Here is a 6841-nt window from a genome sequence, read left to right as displayed (position 1 = left end):
GGTCTCTCCTTGGACCAATGAGATTCCATGACTCTTAGGAAGCAAATAAAGCAGTGTGGTGCCACGGGGAGAGCATGGGCCTTGGGGACGCCAGGTAAGACAGCTAAAGACCCCCGACCTCATGTGGCTTATCTTCCGGCAAGGGACACAGATCAACAAGTGGATAAAATTATTTCCAAAAGTGACAAGTGCTGCCAAAAAGAGGGTAGCACTGGAATAAAAAGGGACAGGTTGGTGAAGAGAGGCCTCTCAGAGGAGGTGACAATTGGGTTGATAACTGAAGGATGAGGAGGCAGCCATGGGAGGATCTGAAGGAAGGACCATCCAAGCAAAGGGAATAAGCAGTGCAAAGTTCTCAGCTCAGGAAGGGACATGACATGTCCAGGGAGCACACAGAGGCAGGACGGCTATGATAGATAAGCAAGAGAAAAAGGGAGGAGACGGGGTCCCAGAGGAAGGCTGGAGAGGACATGAAAACTCTCAGTCAACCAGAACCTTTCATTAACCAGAATGTCCCACCCTCCATGTTCAAGCATTAATTTGGCAAATGAGTGAGTAATGTGTTAAAACTCGGATGTCCTAAGTTCTGGCTCCCTCAAGGGCCACCAGGAACCAGACAAATAGTAAGAAAGATGTGCAGTAGAGGAGGGGACCAAAATCAAATAAAGAACTACTGGCTACCAAACACCAGACAGAGAGGGCTAAACATCTCTCTCAGATGGAAGGAAGAAAAGGGACGGATGGGGGGTGAAGGGAGAAATCTTCCAGAGGATTCCAGGTCAGATGCCAGGTGAAGCAGGACTTTTCTGGTGGCAAGTGATGACCTAACCTCAACTGGCCTAACTAAAACGAGCATTATTGACATAAGTAGCTGAAAAACCCAGATGTGGATTAAGCCCAAATTTCTAAACACCATCACTGTTCCCAGCTCTTTCAGCTTCGCTCACCTTTTCTGGTGGCTTCACGCTCCTTCTGGTGGAGAGATGGCTGCCGTAGTTCCAGCCCCTACATCTATCTGCTCAGCCTACAGGCCATCAGAACCAGGAATGTCTCCGGTTGACTTGGATCAGGACCATCTCTGAGCCTATTGCGGTGGGCAGGGGAATGCAGGGCACTGGCTAGCCGTGGCTGGGGGGGCCCACCCCAGAGCCAGCCGGCGGCAGCCCTAGGCAATCACTCACATGGGCCCAGAGTGGGGGAGGGGAGGGTTCATTCCTAGGGCGAATGGGGTGAATTATCGAAAGAAGAGGGAATGGATGCTGGTCCACCAAGGCCTTCCAACAAGAGCCACCAAAACTACACTACTACTACTACTACTAATCATTATCATCATCATCATCATCATCCTTACCCACTGAGCACTGGCTCCGCCTCTGAACCAGCCGAGTACTTTACATATATTACCTCAGGCAGTGCTCACAACCCCTTAAGGCAGGTGCTCTTCATTCCCTCAGCAACAGTTGCTTATCAAGCACCTTCTAATGACCTTGCCTCCGTCCCAGGTGTCAGGGACATGGCCGTGAACAAAGCAGCAAGCCTCCCCACCTTCAACCTTCCATGCTGACATTCTAGCAAGAAGGAGCTACATAAGCAAAGTTCATGAAGGCTGGAAATGCCTGGGAGACACTGAAGCAGGAAGGGAAGCGGGGAGGGTTTAAACAAAGAAGGTGACATTTGAGGAGAACCTCAAAGGATGTGAGGAAGCAAACCTGGGTGGTACCTGAGGGGAGCACCTTCCAAGAAGAGGGAGCAACCATTGCAAGGGCCCTGGGGCAGGCCTGTGCCTGTGTGTATGAGGAGCAGGAAGAAGCCCCTGTGGAGGCGGGGGTAGTGAGGGTGAATGGTAGGAAAGAAGAGAAAGGAGGAGAGGAGAAAGGACGGGAGGCTTTCCCTCTGGATGACACAGGAGCCTTGGGAGAGTTTTGAGCAAAGGGGAGACTGATTAAAGTGGGATCCTGCCACCTGCTGTGGGGAGAAGAGGTTGTGGTTGGAACACAAGGGACCCGAAGGCGGGAGGTGGGGACCCCAGGGAGGGCTGGGACTGGGTGGCAGCAAGGGGTCAGGCAAAGAGGCCAGATTTCATGCACTGTGAAGGCAGAGTGGGCAGGGGTTGTGGGCAGATTGGATAAGGGGGTGAGGGAAAGAGATGCCCATATACAGATGAGAAAACCGGAATAGGAGCTTAAGAAACTTGATCTGGGCTCTGAGTCCACCTTGGCAGGCTATGTGCAATCAGGGCACCTGCCTGGCTGTGGGGGCACCCAGAGGAAGGGGCTGCCTATTTCTAATTAGCTGGCGGTAGCCCTGTCTGCCTGTGAGAGGCAGGGTCCTGCGGCCTGACCCCACCGAGGACAGCAGCCTGCTCACAGGCAACCACTGACTATTCCTTTTGTCCCTTCTGGCTGGTGGTCCAGGCGGGCTGGGCCCAGCGGGGAGCCAAGGAGTAGAGGTTGCCCAGGCTCTCTGGAGAGAAACAGAGGGACAGAAAGCAGGGGCTGGTGTGTTTTTCAGGAAGGAAATCTTCGCTGCTGTAACAGTCTGGGAGTCTCGGCTCAGCCCAGCAGTCCAGCCCCGCCAGGAAGCGCCCCCTCCCGCCACGCTCGCTGGTCCCAGGCAAACACTTTAGAGGACAGGAAGGGGAGAGGTGAGGTGAGTATCAAAGCAGCTGTGGAATTCGGGGGCGGGCCGAGCAAGGGGGTCCTTGCCATCTTAAGTGCTGATGGTGACTTCCAAGACCCCAGACCGTGAGCAGCCTGTGGGCTGGGGATGGGTGGGGGGGGTGGGGCGGCCGGTCCCAGGGCCTGGCCCCACAATGCATCGCATTACCCCGGCCGGAATTCCTGCAGGACGCTTTGTTCTAGATGGCAGCCCTGCTAGGGCCATCAGGCCTGGGCCGTGGCCTGGGTGGCAGGCCAGAAAGAGGCCTCAGGAAGCCCTCAGCCGGTTATGGGGCTGGGCACTGCCCCACGGTCCTGCCAGCCCTTCTCCGGGCACCCTCCACCCCACCGGCGCCACAGCCCCCCTGGACCCCCCGCCCTGGAGCCGCCTGGAAACTGGGCCCGTTCCAGCCGGACAGGCTGTATTAACTCCAGCTGGGGGGCTTCGCTGAGGCCACCCCAGTTTCCTGCGGCATGCCCGCTGTCTACGACCGAGTCCACCCGTCCTGCTTCCCCGTCCTCACCAAGCCTCCCCCTCTTCCTGCCCTGCCCCCCTCTCCCCCATGGCAACCTGCCCTGTGGGAGCATTCCCTGGATGGTTCACAGTGGAAAGTCTGCAGAACTGCTCCAGGCTGTGTGACATCAGGAAAGCAACTTAACCTCTCTGTGCTTCAGCTTCCTCTGCTTTACAGAAGGCTACAGGCTCCCGTGTAGATGCAGTAAAGCAGGGGCATCCAGGGGAGGAGAAACACTCAGCTTTGGGGAACTGATTCAGAATTACGCAATCAGAAAAATCCCGGGGAAAAGCATGTTAATTTCAGCCCTGAGTTTCAGCGTTACTTTGATTTGTGGCATTTTTTAGAACAAACATACACGGCACTTACTCAGTGCCGGGCACCGTTCTAAGCTCTTCGCCCGTACCGAGCTACCAGCAATGGCCGCAGCTTCACGCTTTGATGAGGAGGAGACTGAAGCACGGACGGGTGGACAAGAAGCCCAGAGGTGGGAAGTTGCAGAATTAGGATTCAACCGTGGTGTCCTGGCTCCAGGCCTGTGCTCATAAACAACACTTCGTACCCCAAGTTCTTAGGGCCACGGAGGCCTCAAGCCTTCCCTTCCGCTGCCAACCGCAGAGGAGTAAAGCCCCCATGTTTGCAGAGAGAGAAGGTTACTCTTCAGAACTGTGTAAGGCGGGGGGGGGGGTGTGTAAAGGTGCCTGAGTGACAGTGTGTGTAGGTGAGTGCACGTGTGAGTGTCTGGGCGTTAGAACAGTGAGTGTGTTGTGTGACTCTGCGTACATGAGTGTGTGTGCGTTTGAGTGGGTTGTGGGTAGAAGTGTGTAGCGTGAGTGTGAGTGTGTGGTGTGCGTATGGGTGGATGTATGGATGTGCGGACGTGTGGGTGTGAGTAGATGTGTGAGCGAGTATATTTTGCGCACACCACGCATGTGTGCACGGCAGCCTGGGGAACTCCTGAGAAGAGCTGGCGAGGAAAGAGGGAGTAGGGCAGGGGTGAGACTTTGGATGTGCCTGAGAAAATTAAAGAGCGATTAGTCAAAGCTGAATTGTTTTTCTAAACTCCTAATGCAAACAACATGTGGGGCAGCGCCCAGATGGTGCCCGGGAGCCCCTGACAGGGTCCTCAGGAAACAGGTGCTCTTGGAATGTTTCCTGCCGCTGGGCTGGGGCGGGCGACTGAGGTCGCCATGTTCTTTATTACCGTCAGGCAGGGCCCAGCTGCAGGCCCGTCCAGCTGGGTGGAAACCCACGGCCGCCGGTCACAACAATGCAGGCCTCAGCTGGGATGGGCCCCCCAGCTCTGCCAGGCCCGGCGTTGCCAGCCCGTATGAGGTGTGTCCTGGGCCAGGGTGATGGGGTGCGGGAGCCGTGCTCTCTTGACTCCACGCAATTGCTTGCGAGACAGTGTGAGCATCTTTAATCTGGAAAGCTATTGCCAATTATTCTCTCTAAGTGTTGTACCAATGCATAGTACCAGCAGCAGTGAATGCTAGGAATTGTTTTCCTACACCTTCTACAAGCCTGGAGTATTCTCAATCTTTTTCATTCTTGTTAGTCTGATAGAGCAGGATGATATCTCCCAAGAAGAGGGGCACAATGATGCCTGTGTTTTAGCAAGATCATTAGGGGTGGCTAAATTGATGATAGACTGGGGTATAACTAGGATCATGTTCAGTCTCACACACCACACAGTGTATACTTCAGTGACTTAAATAAGGATTTATTTATCTTACATAAGGAGAAATCCAAATGCTGTTGTTCAATGGCTGGAGCATGCCTGGGCTGAAATCTCTGTGAATCTCTTTCCTTATGGTCACAAGATGGATGCTGTCATTCCAGCCATTAGAACCACATTCAAGACAAGCAGAGGGAAGAACAAGGACGGGTTGAAGCTGAGTCCATCTCTCTTTATCAGGAAAGAAAAGCCCTCCTCAAAGCTACCCCAGCCAATTATCTGCTTCTATATCATAGGCAGAGGAGGGGGATGGATGTTGGGCAACTGACCACTAGTGTCTGCCACGATGGATGCCAGCACCCCGGCTGCCAGACGTTGTTGCCGTGGGTCAGCCTGGGCCCAGCCCCACCTGGCCCCACTCAAGTGAGCCTCCAGCCACCCACCCACAGCCGTGGTTGGTCCTGCAACCAGCGAGAGTCCAGCCTGGAATGATACCAAGAGCTTTCTTCCAGCTCAAGGCAGGCCTCAAAAATTGTCTCCAAGCTTCTGGTGAGGGATACAAGGCAACTTCCTGCCCTGTGTGGGAGCCAGTTGGTTTGGTCTCAGGCTTCTAGAACATTCCATCTGCCTTGATCTCTGACACGGAAAGGAAGTCTAACCCTGTGTCCGGGAGACACACTGGCTCCCACCAGCCCTTTCCCAGTGTGGAATCCTGCCTTGAGCACCCATCCTGGCTGCACCACCTGGCTAACAAGCTTCTTCTCCGACCATCTGCTCTGCCTGTCCATCCCTCTCTCTTTCACGTGGCTTCCTGATACTTCCTGGACAGGTGTTGGCCATTCTGCCCTGGATATGGCTGTCTGCATGGGCTGTGGCTATCTTGCCATTGCCCCAAGCCTCTGGGCCCAGCCACACAGTCCCAGAATGCCATCATTCTTTCAGAAATATTTTTTAATCAGAAGAGTACGGGGGCACCTGGTGGCTCAGTTGGTTAAGCATCCAACTCTTGATTTCAGCTCAGCTCATGACCTCAGGGTCGTGAGATCAAGCCCCACATCAGCCTCCATGCTGAGTGTGAAGGCTGCTTAAGATTCTCTCTCCCTCTCTTTCTGCCCCTCCCCCACCCACTCACCTGCTTGTGCTCTCTCTCTCTCTCTCTCTCAGAACAAAAAACGAGTACAGGGGTGCCTGGGTGGCTCAGTCGTTAAGCATCTGCCTTCGGCTCAAGTCATGATCCCAGGGTCCTGGGATCAGGCCCTGCATCGGGCTCCCTGCTCGGTGGGGAAGCCTGCTTCTCCCTCTCCCACTCCCCCTGCTTGTGTTGCCTCTCTCGCTGTGTCTCTCTCTGTCAAATAAGTAAATAAAAACTTTTAAAAAAAGAGTACATGGTGGGGAGAGGTGCCTGGCTGGCTCAGTCAGTGGAGTGTGCGACTCTTGATCTCAGGGTCATGAGTTCAAGCCCATGTTGGGTGTAGAGCCTACTTAAAAAATAAAAGAGTACATGGGAATTCCATTTTTAGCAAAATGACAGTGAGCAATAGGCAGTCATCATTCTAATAATAGCCGACACTTACATAGCACTTACTACATCTGGACACCATTCTAAACATTTTATATGTTTGTTCACAGTTACCCTCTGTGGTGGGAATATCAGTCTTCCATTTTTCAGATGAGAAAACCGAGGCACAGAAAGGTTAAGTAGGCTGCTCAAGTCACACAGTTATGAGTAGCCTAGTATTTCCTAGAATTGGTTAAAGTATAATAAACATTCCTTTCAATGCACTGCAGATCTTGCAGGAAGAAAAAAAAGAAGGGGGGGGAGGGAGGAAGGAAGGAAGGAAGGGAAATTCCTAAGGGTCAAAAGGGAAGGAGCATCAAAAAAGTGAAGTAAAACTCCCACCTCTTCAGTGTGGACTGTGCCCAGTGACTTCCTTCCAAAGAGTTCAGTGTGGGAAGGGGGAGAAAGAGTAACTTCACAGTGAAGACACCCA

The 6841-nt window shown here is 53.5% G+C and overlaps 1 long non-coding RNA gene across 2 annotated transcripts; it reads left to right on the top strand.

Annotated features, from left to right (window-relative positions):
* The first annotated feature begins 1066 nt into the window (after window positions 1–1066).
* LOC145721987 (uncharacterized) lies at window positions 1067–6527 on the top strand. 2 transcript variants are annotated; one of them, XR_014146012.1, is made up of 3 exons: window positions 1067–2649; window positions 3520–3659; window positions 5015–6527. It is a non-coding gene; the product is annotated as an uncharacterized LOC145721987 (long non-coding RNA). The 2 variants fall into 2 exon arrangements; XR_014146013.1 differs by having other exon boundaries at window positions 1068–2649; window positions 5147–6527.
* The last annotated feature ends 314 nt before the right edge of the window (window positions 6528–6841 follow it).

Source organism: Leptonychotes weddellii, chromosome 1, assembly GCF_054177405.1.
Source record: "Leptonychotes weddellii isolate Sample4059 chromosome 1, ASM5417740v2, whole genome shotgun sequence".
NCBI classification, from domain to species: Eukaryota; Metazoa; Chordata; class Mammalia; order Carnivora; family Phocidae; genus Leptonychotes; species Leptonychotes weddellii.
Note: the sequence above shows the minus strand (reverse complement) of the source record. Positions and strands in the feature narration are given on the sequence as shown.